The sequence below is a fragment of the Rattus norvegicus genome, chromosome 11, assembly GCF_036323735.1.
Source record: "Rattus norvegicus strain BN/NHsdMcwi chromosome 11, GRCr8, whole genome shotgun sequence".
NCBI classification, from domain to species: domain Eukaryota; kingdom Metazoa; phylum Chordata; class Mammalia; order Rodentia; family Muridae; genus Rattus; species Rattus norvegicus.
This window is the reverse complement of record NC_086029.1, coordinates 45,638,857-45,655,100: the sequence shown is the minus strand read 5'-3', so window position 1 is coordinate 45,655,100 and position 16,244 is coordinate 45,638,857. Positions and strand designations below refer to the sequence as shown.

Here is a 16,244-nt window from a genome sequence, read left to right as displayed (position 1 = left end):
CTCCTCCTCCTTCCCCTTCATCATCCTCCTCCTCTCCTTCTCCCCTCCCCCTCCCTCTCCCCCCTCCTCCTTCAGTGTTAGCTGAGCCTTTGGTGCAGGAATTCCATTGCAGGTGGATGAGTTGGAGCTAAGAACCTCCCAGTCAGTTGTTCTGTATAATTTGACCAATTGTAGTTGTCTGTAATGGGGGTCTGCCTCCTAAAGGAGGCAGTTCTATAATGAAAGGCAAGAGGTACACTTAGCTGTTATTTTTTTTCCATTGTTTTGAAATGGAAAATACATCAAGAAAATATATTACACAATGTTTCCCTGCAGTGTGAGCCCATGATTCACTTGTAGACTAGTAACGTATTTGTCTGAATAATTGCAGGTCTGAGCACTTTGCAACCGATAAGCTATTGCCTGTGAAAGACTAAGTCTCTTTCTTCTAGTGGTCATTGTTTTTCCATACTTCTCTGTCTATGCCTGGGACCCCATGAAAATTTGACCCTAAAATGCTGAGACTACATTGTTCTGGACTTGTTTACTTCGTGTGTGTGTGCGTGCGTGTGTGTGTGTGTGTGTGTGTGTGTGTGTGTGTATACAGACAGACAGACAGACATAGATATCTCCTGTGTGTCAGGAGTGTACTTCAAATACTGACAGGTCCGGCTCACTGACTAGCTGTCCCCCAGTTTGTTAACCTACAAACAATTATCTCTCTATACGTTAAGTACCATGTGATCATATCTATGTTATTTTTATCTTCCGGGATTTGGACACTTTGTCAAAACATAGACAGTGTCAAGACCAAATACTAAACCTATTATATAGTTAATAAAAAGTCTCTAGATCAATCAGTTAAGAAGTGATATTACCCGGCCATGTTCGTAAACATAAAGGGAAACAAATGGACTGTGTAGACTGAGTAACTGGGTACGATGTTCCGCCCCAGGGCTTTGGCAGGGATTGAAATGAAGTGTTTTGAAATAGCACGAACTGGCATTTTTCTGAGTGCTAATATTCGCTCTCCCCAAGCAGGACACCTGGCTCAACTCCCCCAAACAGCCACGCAGAATTACAGTCTGGGCTGTCATGCAGGAAGTAACCGAGGGCAGAATGAACTCCTCCAGGAAATGATGGTTTTACTTCTTCCCCAGGGACAGCTGCTGTCTTTAGAGGATGAGTGGGTACTGGTGGGATGGGGAAATGACAGAAAGGCAAAAAAAAGCATAGAGGAAAATGTGGTTGTGGGAAAGGAGGGGTGGAGAAGAGTAGAGGGCTCTAAAAATATGCCTGAAGGGGGACCTGGAGAATATTGTCAAATTTATCCCTTGTAAACGGACACAACCCAAGCCCACTCTTTCCCTCTTGGGAATACTAAGTTGTTGTAGACTTTTTAAAGCAGTTGCTCGTTGGGTCTTCCCACCTCTTGGGACGCAGAAACTTTTATCAATTTAACCTTTCTGTTCTAGTAGAAGTAAATGGTTGGGCCACATTCTGCTTGTCCCCATGGAGAAGCTGTGCCTTGTAGGATGTCATCCTTGTGACCACATGAGCATATCTGTATGTCGCTGTGCTTTGTATCATGTGAGCAAGTGTGCATGACTCTACTGTGTGATGCTACTGGGTGTAAAAAGAGGCAGGAAACAGCACTATGAAGACCGGTTCATGTGGGACACAAGTCATTTGCCTCAATCGCTTTGAGCCCCTGGTGTCTGATGGTTTCCTATAACACTCCATGGCTGTGTTAGGAAGACTGATGGTCTCCCATAACACTCCATGGCTGTGTTAGGTGAAGATCGATGGTGTCCCATAACATGTCCATGGCTGTGTTAAAGACTGATGGTGTCCCATAACATGTCCATGGCTGTGTTAGGTGAAGACTGATGGTGTCCCATAACATGTCCATGGCTGTGTTAGGTAAAGATAAGCAAATGTAGAGCCCGGGCATTTGAGCCTGGTCTGCATGAGACCTGAGAGAAGAACAGGAGTGCAGCATAGCTGGTGGGCAGTGTAGATGCTGGGGAGAACAAGGTGGCAGTAGGGCCCAGCTGTTGGTCAGAAGATGAAACCAGGACAAGAGCTCTGACTTGAGGGAGGGATCTACCCTTCCTGTGTGCTAGAAGGCACCTCCCATCTTGCTAAATGACACTTCTTTGTTATCTAGTATCAACTGCAAAGTTGTTTAGTCATCCCAGTGAGGATTCCAAAGCAGTTCTTACTAAAGGTAGCTTTTAGAAGATGCCATCTGGTAGGCTGACAGTTTACTAATCAGGAAGTCAAGCCAGAGGGTCTCACAGTCTCCCTGTGTGCCCTGCTTAGTCAGGGAAATGCCCGTACCATGTTCCTAGCATCCACCAGCCATGTTGACTATGCCTCTTTCTAAGTACCATTTCTCACACCCTGAACCCTCATATAGGTGACATCACTTCACTGACAGGGCGCTCACTTCTGACCTCAGCCTTCACAACCACTTCCAGAATTATTCTGGTGGTTTCGGGCAGCTCCAGCCCTTACCCTGCCTGATGGTGAGTCTCAGCTCTCCACAGGACCCTCTGCTCCTCTCTGGCTTCCCCCATTGACTCATCCACTCTTGCTCTTGGTTAGGGTTCCGCTCTTGCTCTCAGCTAATACTCCACTCTCACTCTTGGTTAGTGCTCCACTCTCACTCCTGGTTAGTGCTCCACTCTTGCTCTTGGTTAGTGCTCCACTCTCACTCCTGGTTAGTGCTCCACTCTCGCTCCTGGTTAGTGCTCCACTCTTGCTCTTGGTTAGTGCTCCACTCTCGCTCTTGGTTAGTGCTCCACTCTTGCTCTTGGTTAGTGCTCCACTCTCGCTCTTAGTTAGTACTCCACTCTCACTCTCAGTCAGTGCTCCACTCTCGCTCTCGGTTAGTGCTCCACTCTAGCTCTCAGTCACTGTTCCACTCTTATTCTTCATTAGTGCGCCACTCTCACTCTCAGTCAATGCTCCACTCTTGCTCTTGGTTAGTGCTCCACTCTTGCTCTTGGTTAGTGCTCCACCCTCTCAGTCAGTGCTCCACTCTCACTCTTAGTTAGTGCTCCACTCTTGCTCTTGGTTAGTGCTCCACTCTCACTCTTAGTTAGTGCTCCACTCTTGCTCTTGGTTAGTGCTCCATTCTCGCTCTTGGTTAGTGCTCCACTCTCACTCTTGGTTAGTGCTCCACTCTCACTCTCGGTTAGTGCTCCACTCTCGCTCTCAGTCAGTGTTCCACTCTCGCTCTCGGTTACTGCTCCACTCTCGCTCTCGGTTAGTGCTCCACTCTCGCTCTCGGTTAGTGCTCCACTCTCGCTCTCGGTTAGTGCTCCACTCTCGCTCTCAGTCAGTGCTCCACTCTCGCTCTCAGTCAGTGCTCCACTCTTGCTCTTGGTTAGTGCTCCACTCTCGCTCTCGGTTAGTGCTCCACTCTCTTGGTTAGTGCTCCACTCTCTTGGTTAGTGCTCCACTCTCTTGGTTAGTGCTCCACTCTCTCGGTTAGTGCTCCACTCTTGCTCTCGGTTAGTGCTCCACTCTCGCTCTCGGTTAGTGCTCCACTCTCGCTCTCGGTTAGTGCTCCACTCTCTTGGTTAGTGCTCCATTCTCTCGGTTAGTGCTCCACTCTCGCTCTCAGTCAGTGCTCCACTCTTGCTCTTGGTTAGTGCTCCACTCTTGCTCTTGGTTAGTGCTCCACCCTCTCAGTCAGTGCTCCACTCTCACTCTTAGTTAGTGCTCCACTCTTGCTCTTGGTTAGTGCTCCACTCTCGCTCTCGGTTAGTGCTCCACTCTCGCTCTCGGTTAGTGCTCCACTCTCTTGGTTAGTGCTCCATTCTCTCGGTTAGTGCTCCACTCTCACTCTCAGTCAATGCTCCACTCTTGCTCTTGGTTAGTGCTCCACTCTTGCTCTTGGTTAGTGCTCCACCCTCTCAGTCAGTGCTCCACTCTCACTCTTAGTTAGTGCTCCACTCTTGCTCTTGGTTAGTGCTCCACTCTCACTCTTAGTTAGTGCTCCACTCTTGCTCTTGGTTAGTGCTCCACTCTCGCTCTTGGTTAGTGCTCCACTCTCGCTCTTGGTTAGTGCTCCACTCTCACTCTTGGTTAGTGCTCCACTCTTGCTCTCGGTTAGTGTTCCCCTGGGTTTGCCTTCAAAGCTCCTTGCATCTCAAGTCTAGACACTGTCCTGGAGAGCGGGTTTCTTCCCTTTGCTTTAACTGTCCCTTCCCTACAGTGAGTCAGAGGCTTCCTTCCCCAGACCCGTGTCTCCCTCGGGCTTCAAAACTTTGCCTTCTAGCTTGAACCAAATCTTTTCCTCACTAAAGGCATCACCACCAAACCTTTCTCCTAAGCTCGGTGTTCCTCTTTTCATCTGGTTTCAGGTGGGCCATAGTATCTATGTGCTTCCGTTGTCTTCCTCACACATGTTGTGGGCTGGGTTGGCAGAACAGTTGCTTTCACCACACTGTCCCTGGCCTTAGAAGTCACTAGTGATGAGCTGCTGGGCCATGGATACTGGACACTGGGAGCACCCATCAGGCTCTGTGTTTGATACCCAGGACCACCACAAAGCCTTCCTGTTTTTCAGTAGGCTATTGCTGAATCCCAGCTTCACCTCCACAGCCTCTGGCCTTTACAGAGAAACCTTCATCTCATCACCCAGATAAAGTATATTCCAACCCAGGGCAGTTACTCCTTCAACACGCCGATGTCTTTGCCTTTCTTGCCTCCTTTAGCACTGGGTCCCTCCCTTCTTTAAAGCACTTAGCCCTCTCCTCTTTGTCTCCCCTTTGTAAAACTCATTCCTATTCTTGCCCATTGGTTTTAGACAGACTTCTATCTACAAAGCTGCCATTCCTATGCTAGCCAGAGTTCCTGCCCACCCCTACACCCTCTGTCTTGTATATGTTCCCAAGGCCTAGTCACATACCTGGCTCTCCTGTTCCATTAAACTCCTGTACTGGTCTAGCCACATCTCATCCACTCTCGAAGCCCTAAACTGCCTTGCCCAGTTGCTGACATTTAATATATGCCGGCCACCATTCCCTGCATTTATGTTGGTAGTGGGAATTGAACTCTGGTCTTCATGCTTGCGAGGGAAGCACTCGTGCCACCGGTGTTCAACTAGCGGACAGAGAATACATATCCAATGAGGTCATCTCCAACAGCTTCTCTCCTTCTTCCCATGCTAGGATTTGGTTACTAAGGCTCACAAGTGGAACACAGAAACAAATGGGAAATTCTTCTGATGGAACTTTGTGGAACACCGGGGAGGTAGGAAGAAGACATTTCATAGGACTCACACTACAGGCCTAGCATATTTGGGGGACAGCTGAATGAAGGGAACGGGAAGTAGTATTCCTTAGCACCATGGAAAACTGTTACAGTTGCCCATTAAGAAAGAAAAGGCTCGGGCTGGAGAGATGACTCAGCCGTTAAAGGCTAGGCTCACAACCAAATATATAAGAAAGAAAAGGCTCGTGGTGCTAGTCTGCATTCCTGAGTTGGCTAGGGAATAGTGTATGTGGAACACAGGTGATCTTGAGGGTCCCTATGCCTTCTGGTTAAGCCCAAGAGAAAAGCACAACAGTACAATTACAGGCTCAGGAATGGCTTGGACTTTTCAGAGATGCGGGCTTGGGTCACCTCCACCAAATGATCCCCAAAGAAGGCATTTGTGGAGAGTCAAAAGTATACACAATGGGTAGAGGTAGGAATATGTGATTACCAGTGGTGACCATCTGACCGGTTGCAGAACCCATGATTCTAGCTGCCCTTCCTTCTTTTGCTGTACGTATATCCGTGTGTGCGAACACAGTAAAGGTCCCCGCTTCTTCCACCCCCTGTTTTCATGAGATGCACTGACTGTATCAGAGCCTACACCTGAGCATTGCTCAGTTCCCACCATTGTTCTTCACACCCAGGGACTCGGGCTTGAGGCTAACACCTGCCAGTCAACACGTCTTCTGGGGTAGAGCGTAGTCCATTTCTAGCTGTGTGTTCACTGCAGCTTGGAAGCACAGGGAAGCAGAGTGACAGCCACGCCACTCTCTTCGTTTGAAAAGTGCTCGAAAGGGATCCTCAGAGTGAGAAGAAGCAGGCTTGGAGTTGTTGGTTTCATTTGTTAATGTGACTGGAGGACAGATAGTGCCCAAATAGTTGGGCAAGCATTATTCTGAGTGTGTCTATGAAGTGTCTGGAGACGACTGGAGCATCTAAATCTCCCTCCCTGCCGTAATTTACATAAAGAGTGCCCAGCGCAGCCAACCTTTAAAGGATGGTCGTCAGATCATTGAAAGCGTGCCTGCCAGAGTCCCAGCTTCTCTTCCTCCATGTCCTAGTGGTGATGAGCAACTGTCTCTACTTCCGTTCCTGTCCTCGTGTTCTGCTGGTCACAGTATCCAGTGCATCAGAGTCAGCCATCCAAGCACCGAAACCTCCAAAACCATGAGACAAACGTACCATTCCTTCCTGTAAGTTGATTCACTCCAGGTCTTTGTTAGAGTAACGAGAAACTGGCGCACTCTCTAATACACACCCTCCTCATCCACAGAACCAAAAGCTGACCCTCCAAAAGAAGACCATGTTCCTCCAGTCTGACCACCTTTGTGCTGCGATATCACTCATTTCCTAGTGCCTGGCTCAGATGGAAATGTTAGCTTTCCTTGGATCTGGAACCTATTAGTTTTCGGACTTAAACTGCACCGTCAGCTTCTTCCAAAGTCTCTAGCCTGCTGTCTCTTTTGCCAAAGAACTCTGACTAAGACTGGAACCAACATTCCTTTTCAATGAAATATAAACAGTCATTATTAACCTTTAGGTGAGAAGAAGACATTAAGCTGAAAGACAGGGAGTGGGCATCCTGTGTAAGGTCTTCAGACGTGTACTGTAATGGCCGTTCCTGGTTGTCAACTTGACTGCATCTGGAATGAACTACCGCCCAGAATTGGAGGCTCACCTGTGATCCAGATCTCGAGGCTGGAAGACACAGGCTTCTGACCTGGATCTTGACATAGAGATCTTGAGGCATAGTGGCCATGAAAATCTTAGGCCTGAGCAAGGAAGTATATGCCTTTAATCCCAGGAGACTAAGGCAAAGAAACTTTTGAGTTCAAGTCAGCCAAAAAGCAAGTCCCACATCTAGGCTTGGTGGTGCACACCTTCAACCTGGGCCACGCCTTCTGCTGGAGGCCTACATAAGGACATTGGAAGGAGGAGGACTCACTCTTCTTTGCTGCTTGCACTAACTGGCCAGCACATCTGTTGAACCTACTTCTTCAGAAGTCCAGCTGAAACACCCAGCCTCGTGGGACTGAGTAACTACTGGATTCTTGGATTTCCATTCACAGCTGACCATTGTTGGACTGCAGACTATAAGTCATCACAATAATTTCCCTCAATATAGAGACATTCCATATGTTCTGTGACTGCAGAGAACCTTGGCTAAGGCATGAGCTCACTATGATGTGTCTGGGGAATGAGTGGTACACACACACCAGAATCTACTTCAACTAGGTGTCTGTCTGTAGTCGCACCTCTAGGAAATCTTATGCGTGAACTAGAAGTATGTAAAAATAAAGATACCTCTTGTTCCAGCTGAACTCCTAAGACCCATAAGCAGAGATTTCAATTAATGAAGTCTGACGTGAAGAAGGTCTCCCATTGCTTTTTTTTCTCCCCACTGTCAGGCCTTCAGGGGCCTCAGCCTAGTGATGGCTCAGTTGGCTAAGTGTTTACCATGCAGGTATGAAGACCTTAGTCCAGACCCCCAGAACTAACTTAGAAAAATCTGGGCGTGGTGAACTGTGCTATCACAGTGTAGGAGGGTGGAGACATGGTGATTCCTGGGGTTCAGTGTCTGCCCAGCCTGACAGCTTATGTGGTTCCAAGCAAGTGGGAGACCTTGTCTCTAAGGCATGGGAAACACGCTTTTAAATCCAACAGAAGCAGGCAGATCTCTATGAGTTTGAGGCCAGCCTGGATTACACAGCAGTTCCAGGACAGCCAGGGCTACTCTATGGCTTTTTGTCTGTCTGTCTATCTGTTTTTAAGTTGATAGTGTCTCAGAAAGACCCCTGAGGCTGACTGCTGTTCACCTTGCAGTTCTCTGTGCTGAGACCTCTGCACTGTGCACACACATGGCCCCCACACACGAGCCTTCAGTTAGATGTCTCTAGTTGTCTTCAGAAGGAAATTGGCCCAGGTCACCTGAGTCACTTCTGTCACTGTTGTGGGAACCAGCTTTCCCTTGACGGTCCAGGGGATGCTCCCCTGGCCCTGCCACCGTTGCATTCTGGGAAGAACTTGAAATTCATTGCTCCTGTGTGTGTGTGTGTGTGTGTGTGTGTGTGTGTGTGTGTGTGTGTGTGTGTAAATGACTATTATACAATGGTATCCAGAAAAGAAGTTATGCTTAATGTTAGTGTTTTGTTTTCATTTTTTTTTTTAACAAATTACTTGGCTTTTCTAAAGCTGCGGGTAGGATAAGTGTTTCATGAGATTTCAATTTACAAAAGGCTTAGATTTCAAAAGACTACAATGTTGCTTTCAAGTTCAGAGCAGTTAAACAAGGAGCCATTGTCTTCTCTTTTATGGGAAGTTAAGTAAGGAAAACCGTCTGACGGTTTGGCTGTGACTCATCCCTCTCTGCGACACTGGAGTCCTCCGGCTTTCTTTTTATTTAAAAAAAAATGTATCTCTCCTTTTATTTCCACTGTAATTGTACACAGTGAACACTAGATGGTCAAAGGTCATGAGATGGACAGGTGCAGAATGGGCCTTTATCCTAATGTCTCGAGGCCATGGAGCCAGCAGGCAAGAGGATCTGAATTCAAGGCACATACCTCACATTAAAAAGAAAAGGCAGGTGTGGTAGGTGTGTGCAAGCCCAACGAGGATTGGTGGAGAGGGGCAGGTACCTGGCTCACTGTCCAGCCTCCCCAGCTTAGCTGTCAAGCTTTAGGCTATGAGAGACCCAGCCTCACACACCAAAGCAGGTAGAGTTAGGGGACTAACACCTAGGGTGACCCCCCACCTTTAAGAACATACCTGTGCACACTCACATCCCCACATGCAAGTGCATACCTGTGTGCGCTCATGTTCTCAGATCTCTTTCCTTAGTTGAAATAGCTATAAATTGATAGGAACCGACAAAGGTAATATAGCCTGATGTACCCTCAACCGGCTTCCCCTAATGACAGCCTTCACATAAGCAGATATTCAAGTAGGTGGCAGCCCTCGATGAGTCTTTGTGATTGCTGCATGCACCCCTCTCTTAGATTGTGTGTGTGTGTGTGTGTGTGTGTGCACATGTGTGAAAGTGTATGTTTATGTGTGTGTATGTGTGTATGTGAGAGAGTGTGTGTGTATGTGTGTGTTTGTGCATGCATGTGTGTATGTGGGAGTGTGTGTGTATACGTGTGAATGTGTGTGTTTGTGTGTACACATGTGTGTATGTGTGTGAGAGTGTGTGAGTGTGTGTATGTGTGTGAAAGTATGTGTGTATATGTGTGTGAGAGTGTGTGAGTGTGTGTATGTGTATATGTGTGTGAAAGTATGTATGTATATGTGTGTGTGTGAGAGAGAGTGTGTGTATATGTGAGATTGTGTGTATGTATATGAGTGTGTGTGAGTGTGTGTATATACGTGTGTATATGTGTGTTTGTGTGCATATGTGTGTGAATGTGTGTATGTGTGTGAGTGTGTATGTGTGTGAGTGTGTGTTGTATGTGTGTGTGTGTGTATACACTACCTAGAGTAGATTTGGACAGCCCCCAGCATGTCTTTCACACTGCATCATCATGGAGGAGCCTTCATGTTTCTGTCTTAGATCTGCACACCACCATCTTTGTTTCATTGCTACCACCAATCACTGCATCTCAACCACTCTGTCCTTGTAAGGATGCCTGCCCTGCAGAAATGGAACCCAACAGTATATGTCTAGTGAGGTGTGTTGTTTTCAGTAGACAACACGTCCCTGAGTCCCAGCAGAAGTGATATTTCAATTTATTTTACATCTTTCCTTCTACTTTCCACTTTGGAAGCTTTTCTTTTCTTTTTTTTTCATTTTCTTTTTCATAGAATGAAAGTTTTAGACCCTAGGAATATCATAAGTAATGAAAAACCATAAGCAGCTCTAATGGCGTGTTTCTAATGGCCTACTACTAGACCCTCCTGCTCAGAGTCAGTTACAATAGATCGCCCCTCCCCAACATCCCTTTTTCTATCTGAACAGCTTAGATCAGGTCATCTGAAGGCCATGGAGATAAGCCTAATCCAATAAGGACTAAGTCACAAGCTGATTCCACGAAACTCGAACGATTGGCTTTGCTTGAGGCAATGATTGTGTCACTCCCCAATCACTAAGAATCATGGGATGGATAACTTTGTAATCACATGCATATACCTGGCATCTACATTTAAACAGAATTTTTTCCACTCTTAGCTCAAGTTGATGACTTCCAAGATAAGAATTGAATTCGTTGACTGTAAATCGTTTCCGTCTCTTCTTCATCTTCTCCTCGTTGAAGGTTTGTATTGTAACTCGTCTCTGGGTTTGAATGTCTCTAGTAAGCTTTTCACAAGAAGAGAGCATTTCTGGAGTGATCAAGAATATTTTCATCTAAATCAAGAGCAGACATTAATGATCTGAAGCCTTAACAGTTCTACTTGGAATCCTAAAGGAGCATTTCCAAAATGAAGTGTTGGCAGGAAGAAGTCTGACGTATGCTTTCTCCAGTAACCACCTCAAGTTATCTAGTGTGGAATAGGGGAACCAGGGGCTCTGGCCTTCAGCTATAGACTTTCTAAGCACTGGGCCAGGAGAACACTCAAGGACCTGTACACCCTCATGAGCTCAATTTTCAGCATTGATTAGACCATTTCAAGTCGGGAAGTACCCAGGATGGACAAAATTTGGGAACATAAAAGAAAACATCATCCCTACACGGTATCTTACATGACTGGATTGCCCAACAAACACCCATTGAAATCACAGGCTTTGGGATGAGGTCACAGAGTTGTGTTCTTGACTTAGCAAACATAACCAAGTCGTTTTTAGCTTGAGAAACTATAATCACAATCCTGAAAATATTGACATCCACAGCAGATTCACTCCCAAATCACCTTCAATTCATCTTTGGGATGCGCTGGAATTTATTCCCAGAACTTTACACTTTTATGTGAAGCTCACGCGTGGCTGCCAATGCTGATATTGTATGCAGGGAAGTCATGGGCACACTCTGTTCACATCCGTGATCGCAGATGAGTTTGTCTTCATCTAAGGTTTTAAGGTTCATTTATTCTCTATGCTCTACTGTTTTCCCTCCTGTAGCTGGATTATTTTAACTGCGTTCTACTCCTACTCCGGTATTTCCCTTGTAAGATGTTTCTGTCAGTCTTAAGCATTAGATGCTTTGAAATATTTTTCAAAGTGTGACTTCAAACCATCACCCCTGTCCATTAGTGCTTCCTGATCGGTGTTTCCACCTCAGGGGGTAGAAAGACTTGGTCAAGTTTCTCAAGCACAACGTGGCAGCTACCAAAGAAAGAGGGTCTTCACTGGGCTGCCCAGTGTGTACCAATGAACCAAGATGCCTGAAGAGTTAGAAGGTACAAGTTGCTGAAAATGGACTGAAATTATGGGATATTGGAGACACTGTGACTCTAGTAAAGGTAGCATGTCCTTTCTAGGAAAGGAACCTAGACAAGTCCCATGAAAAGTAATGCCGGGACACCACACATCACTCAGCTGTCAGCCAACATTTAAGTACACTGGGTTTTAGGGTATCCATTGCATGTTAGGGTTGCCTCCAAATAGGAAATTCATAGATTTGAAAAAAAAAACAACAGTGGGTAGATGCTTAGCCATTAGCCACATTATTATGGAGAGGTCACCCACAGTGTCCAGGACTCTTATAGTCTTCATATTCAAACAGGTGGGAGGACTTAAACACTAATGAATGACAAGTAGGGACATTTGTAGAAGTCAAGGGAAGGTGGCTTAGAGTGTCCATCATACACGGGAAGGTAATTCATGATGTCAGGAAGGAGAGAGCTCCTAAGAGACAGAGCCCCACATTAAGTACAAATGCCATTCCTAATTTTGTACACAGTTTAATGGTCAAAGAGCTGTGCCGTAAGGCGTGGGGAGGAAGTGGCTGGGGAAATCAATGTTCCCGAGTCTGTGGCAAGAGATTTGGGCTTACAAGCACTTACTGGTTTCTTTTTAATGGTGACAAAAGAAAACCAAGTCTCCTCACTTACAGCCAGCGGTCCACGTACCTTTCAGAAATGCCACTCGATAAAAATGTAAAGAGTGTTTTAAACACTGTCCCTAATGAGTCTATCTGGCAAAAATCTCCTCTCTAACAATACAGTGTTGTTTTTAAAATCATCTTTTCTCTTGGAATGTGCTTTTCAAATGTGGAGTGTCCTGACTTGTAGGAATAACAAACAATCTTGAGAGATTAAAATAAATGACTGAAGCCTCCTTTTCAACTTTCGGCAAAACCTTTGTACGAAAGAAAGAATCCCTCTCCTTAAATAACTAAAGAATGACATCACCGATCATCCACATCCCCCGTGGATGGAAGTCAAGGTGAGGCACAGTGTGTGAAAGAAATTGTTTCTTCGGAAAAGAAAAGCCATCAGGAATTCAAAGTTCTAGACAAAGGACCTTCTCTTCCTAGCTCAGCGCCACCCCATCCCACAAAACCGTACCAATCCCCACCCCAGAAGGAAGTGCCTATTTGATGGTGGAATGTGCCAAATGTCTTGATGCACTGTCTTGATCTCTAAGGTTGAATGTGGAAATGTCGGCCGTGGGTTAAAGGTGGTTTGGGAGAAAGTGTTTTCAGATTATACCCATGTGGACTGAATTGGTAGAAACGGACTGCACTGAGGCTAAGATTTATTCAGTGGCACCTGTTTTCTTCTGTTTCCTGACCGTGGGTTCGGATCTATCTTGTAGTCACTGTGGAGTTGGTTTGTGACCACAGCTCCTGCTGACCATAACCATGTCAGAGTCACCACTGTGATGGGATAGGAAGATTGAATGTAGTATTCTCTTCAGGGGATGATGCTCATCCAAGGGGCTAGAACTTGGCATTTGGGAGTTTCAATAGCTTTTCACTGATTCTTAAAACCTCTGTGGGCCAGCAGATGGTTCCACAGGTGATTGTACTTGAAGCCTGAAGAGCGAGCTAGGTCCTGAGGCAGGAGTGAGCTGACCCCCTCCAGAAAGCTGTCTTCTGACCCCTGCACATGTGCTCATGACCTCATGATTGGTACATGTGTTCACTTTTCTGTTGATGGGACATCTGGTAGCTAAACATGAGAACTCGCTCTGTGCCAGGTCTCTCTTGCTGCACTCCTGAATGTCTGTCTGTCTTGATTACAATTCTCAAAAATTATCAGAGATAAAAAAATAAAAAAAAGTATTGCTTTGAGGGTGCAGAGTTGGAGCTCTTCTTTGACCACAGTCGCAGAAACAGAAAGTGGTTTGTCTAAAGTCCAAGTCCACCAGTCTATGAGTATTTCCCTCCTCAGGGGACTCTTACCTACCAGCAGGACTTTGCAGTTGTTTTGTGGAGGCTCAAGGCATATCCAGCCCAGCAGCAAAGTCTGTTGTCTTCAGACCTGGAAGTTGTCAGCTTTTCCCAAACTGGAGGTTGGATCTTCATTCACTCTGTCAAGTTTTCTAAAAATAAGAAAAACATCACGGCGAGGAAGGTCATGAATTATTAGAAAAGTGGCCCTCAAACCTTGGTTCACACCAATCCAGGTGATGCCAAACTCAAGCTTTTAAAACCAAGCCCAGATTTGATTCCCTTTAATATGTAATAGATCCGGATCAGAAGGAGCAGAAAGCTGGTTTCTGTTTTGTGTGATATGGCCTAAGATTTGAACATGGAGCCTTGCTTCCGATGATCAATTACTCTGCTACTGAGCTACACCCCCAGCCCCTTCACTCTTGTCCATTTCTGGACAGGGTCTGGCAGAGCTGTACACGCTGGCCTTGAAATCACTCTCCAGTCCAGGCAGGCCTCGGCCTTGCCTTCCCGCTGCCTCAGCCTGCTGAGGTTGCTGGCATTGCAAGTTTGTAGCAGGGAGCCAGGTTTCTTGGTTTGTGTTTGTAGGGTTTTTTTTTTCCCATATAGCTGTATTTTGACAAAGTAAGCGATAAGCAAATGTGTCTAGATTTTCCTGAGATGCCATCTTGACTTCCATTTTCCCATCGGCGTGACTTTAGACTAATGTTTAAGTGAGCCACGTGAGAATGGGTGTAGGTTTCTGAGAAAGGCACTCGATGCCTGCCATCTGGAATTACAATTTATGTTTATCTCTTTCTGGATTGGAAGTATATTGCATATGGGGAACATCTGGATGCCCCATACCTGCGTTTTGTGCAGCCAGCTGTGTCCTGGCTCTGTAGCAGGCTGAGTGTGTTGTAATAAAAATATAATAATAATAATAATAATAATAATAATAATAATAATAGCATTGGTGTCTTTTACCCCGCTAGGTCCGCACCTCGGGTGTCCCAAAATATCTGCTAGATATCTTGGCGGAAACACAGCCCAGCCACACACTTTCCTACACTCAAACCCTCACATAAAAGAACACACAACACAATAATCTTAGATCCAATTGATAAGATATAATTTCCCACTTAAACATACAATGCCCAGTACCATCCATCCCTTAGGAACATTAATAACAACCTGTAAATACACAGAGCAGAATCTTAACATCACCTGCCATGGCTTCTCTCCCTCTCCTCCGCCCTGTCTCCTCCTCCCTCCCCTAGTCTCCTCCTCTTCCTTCAAACTTCTCTCCCACCCATCCTTCCTTCTCCTCCAATGACAGGCCTCCTTCTATCCTGTACCTGCCTCACCTGTGACATCATCCTACATGAGCGTGTACCAACAGAGATGGAACCCTCAATAGGTGGAAGGATATTTTGTATACAGTGCAAATATTTTTCTCTGTGTATATGTGTGGGTGTGGGTGTGTGTGTGCACGCACATGTGTTTGCAGACATATGTGTCCATACAGGTACAGAAGCCAAGTGTGAATTGAATATCAGGTTCCCTTCCTAATCACAGGCATGGTCTCTCCCAGAACCTGAAGCTAGGATGGTGACCAAAGAGTTCCTTGGATCATCCAGCCTTTCCTGTCAGCACTGGGCTTGCAGGCCTGCATGTGACTGTGCTCAGGTATTTTAAAACCAGATTTACTTAAACATTTTATTTATTTATGACTACACACTGTAGCTGTCTTCAGACACACCAGAAGAGGGCATCAGATCTCATTACAGATGGTTGTGAGCCACCATGTGGTTGCTGGGATTTGAACTCAGGACCTCTGGAAGAGCAGTCAGTGCTCTTAACCACTGAGCCATCTCTCCAGCTCTGTCAGATTTTTACGTAGGTTCTGAGCACTCAAATTCAGATCCTAATATTTGTTCGTCAGACCATGAGCATGCCCCTCGCCCTTGCACACAAGGGCTGATTTAGATCGACTTAACAGGGCGGAGGAGGAGCTCTTGAATGCATGGGGAGCCAGGTTTGATCCCCCAACACCACCAATAAGCAAATAAGCTCATGGAAAGTGTGGCAATGGGTGGAACATTTTACCTAACAGTTTACTGACTCTGCCACCCTTCCCATAGACCCATGGTCTGAAGCCACAGTGGAGCTACTCGTCCAAAGGCTCGCCTGACTCTGGTGTGTGGCTCTCCCTGAATGCTTATCCCCATCCACAGTGAGGATGGATGCTTTGAGCCCAGCTGCAGTGTCCAGGCGGAAGGAAGTATGATGCTCCTCAAAGACAAAGACTCATGTTTGAGAAATCAGGGAGACATTTCCCAAAGCTGCAGCACTGAAAACATGACTCCAGTTTTGAGATGCCTGGTTTAGGGGTAGAGCCTGGGGATGAGCCCAGCATAGATGGTACCCAGGGTTTTGTAGAAAGAGCTTCGCAATTCTCTTGCTTTTAAATTTGTTTCCTATTTCTTTAATTTCCATAGCTTCTGCAGGACAGGAGGAAAACCAGTTGGAAAAAGGCCTTGAATAGTCAGGATTGCAAATGTGTAGAAGACACTGAAGTGCAGACACCCTGAAATGTGCACCTCAGACAGTTCTAAAAAAATGCGTTCTATTCTTGGTGATCTCTGTGTGTGTGTGGTGCTGTGCACATATGTGTTTATATATGTGCTCATGTGGGTGTGTGAATCTTGCATGCAGAGGCGTGTGCACATGTATGTGTGT

The 16,244-nt window shown here is 46.0% G+C and overlaps 1 long non-coding RNA gene across 2 annotated transcripts in view; it reads left to right on the top strand.

The window, feature by feature from the left end:
* Positions 1–3,419: 3,419 nt before the first annotated feature.
* LOC134480976 (uncharacterized) overlaps positions 3,420–16,244 on the top strand; it is a 21,933-nt gene continuing 9,108 nt past the window's right edge. The window contains exon 1 of one of the 2 annotated variants that reach the window (XR_010056070.1): positions 3,420–10,502. This is a non-coding gene — a long non-coding RNA (uncharacterized LOC134480976). Of the gene's footprint in view, positions 10,503–15,079; positions 15,192–16,244 lie in introns of those variants that run through there. The other variant, XR_010056071.1, reaches the window with a different exon arrangement.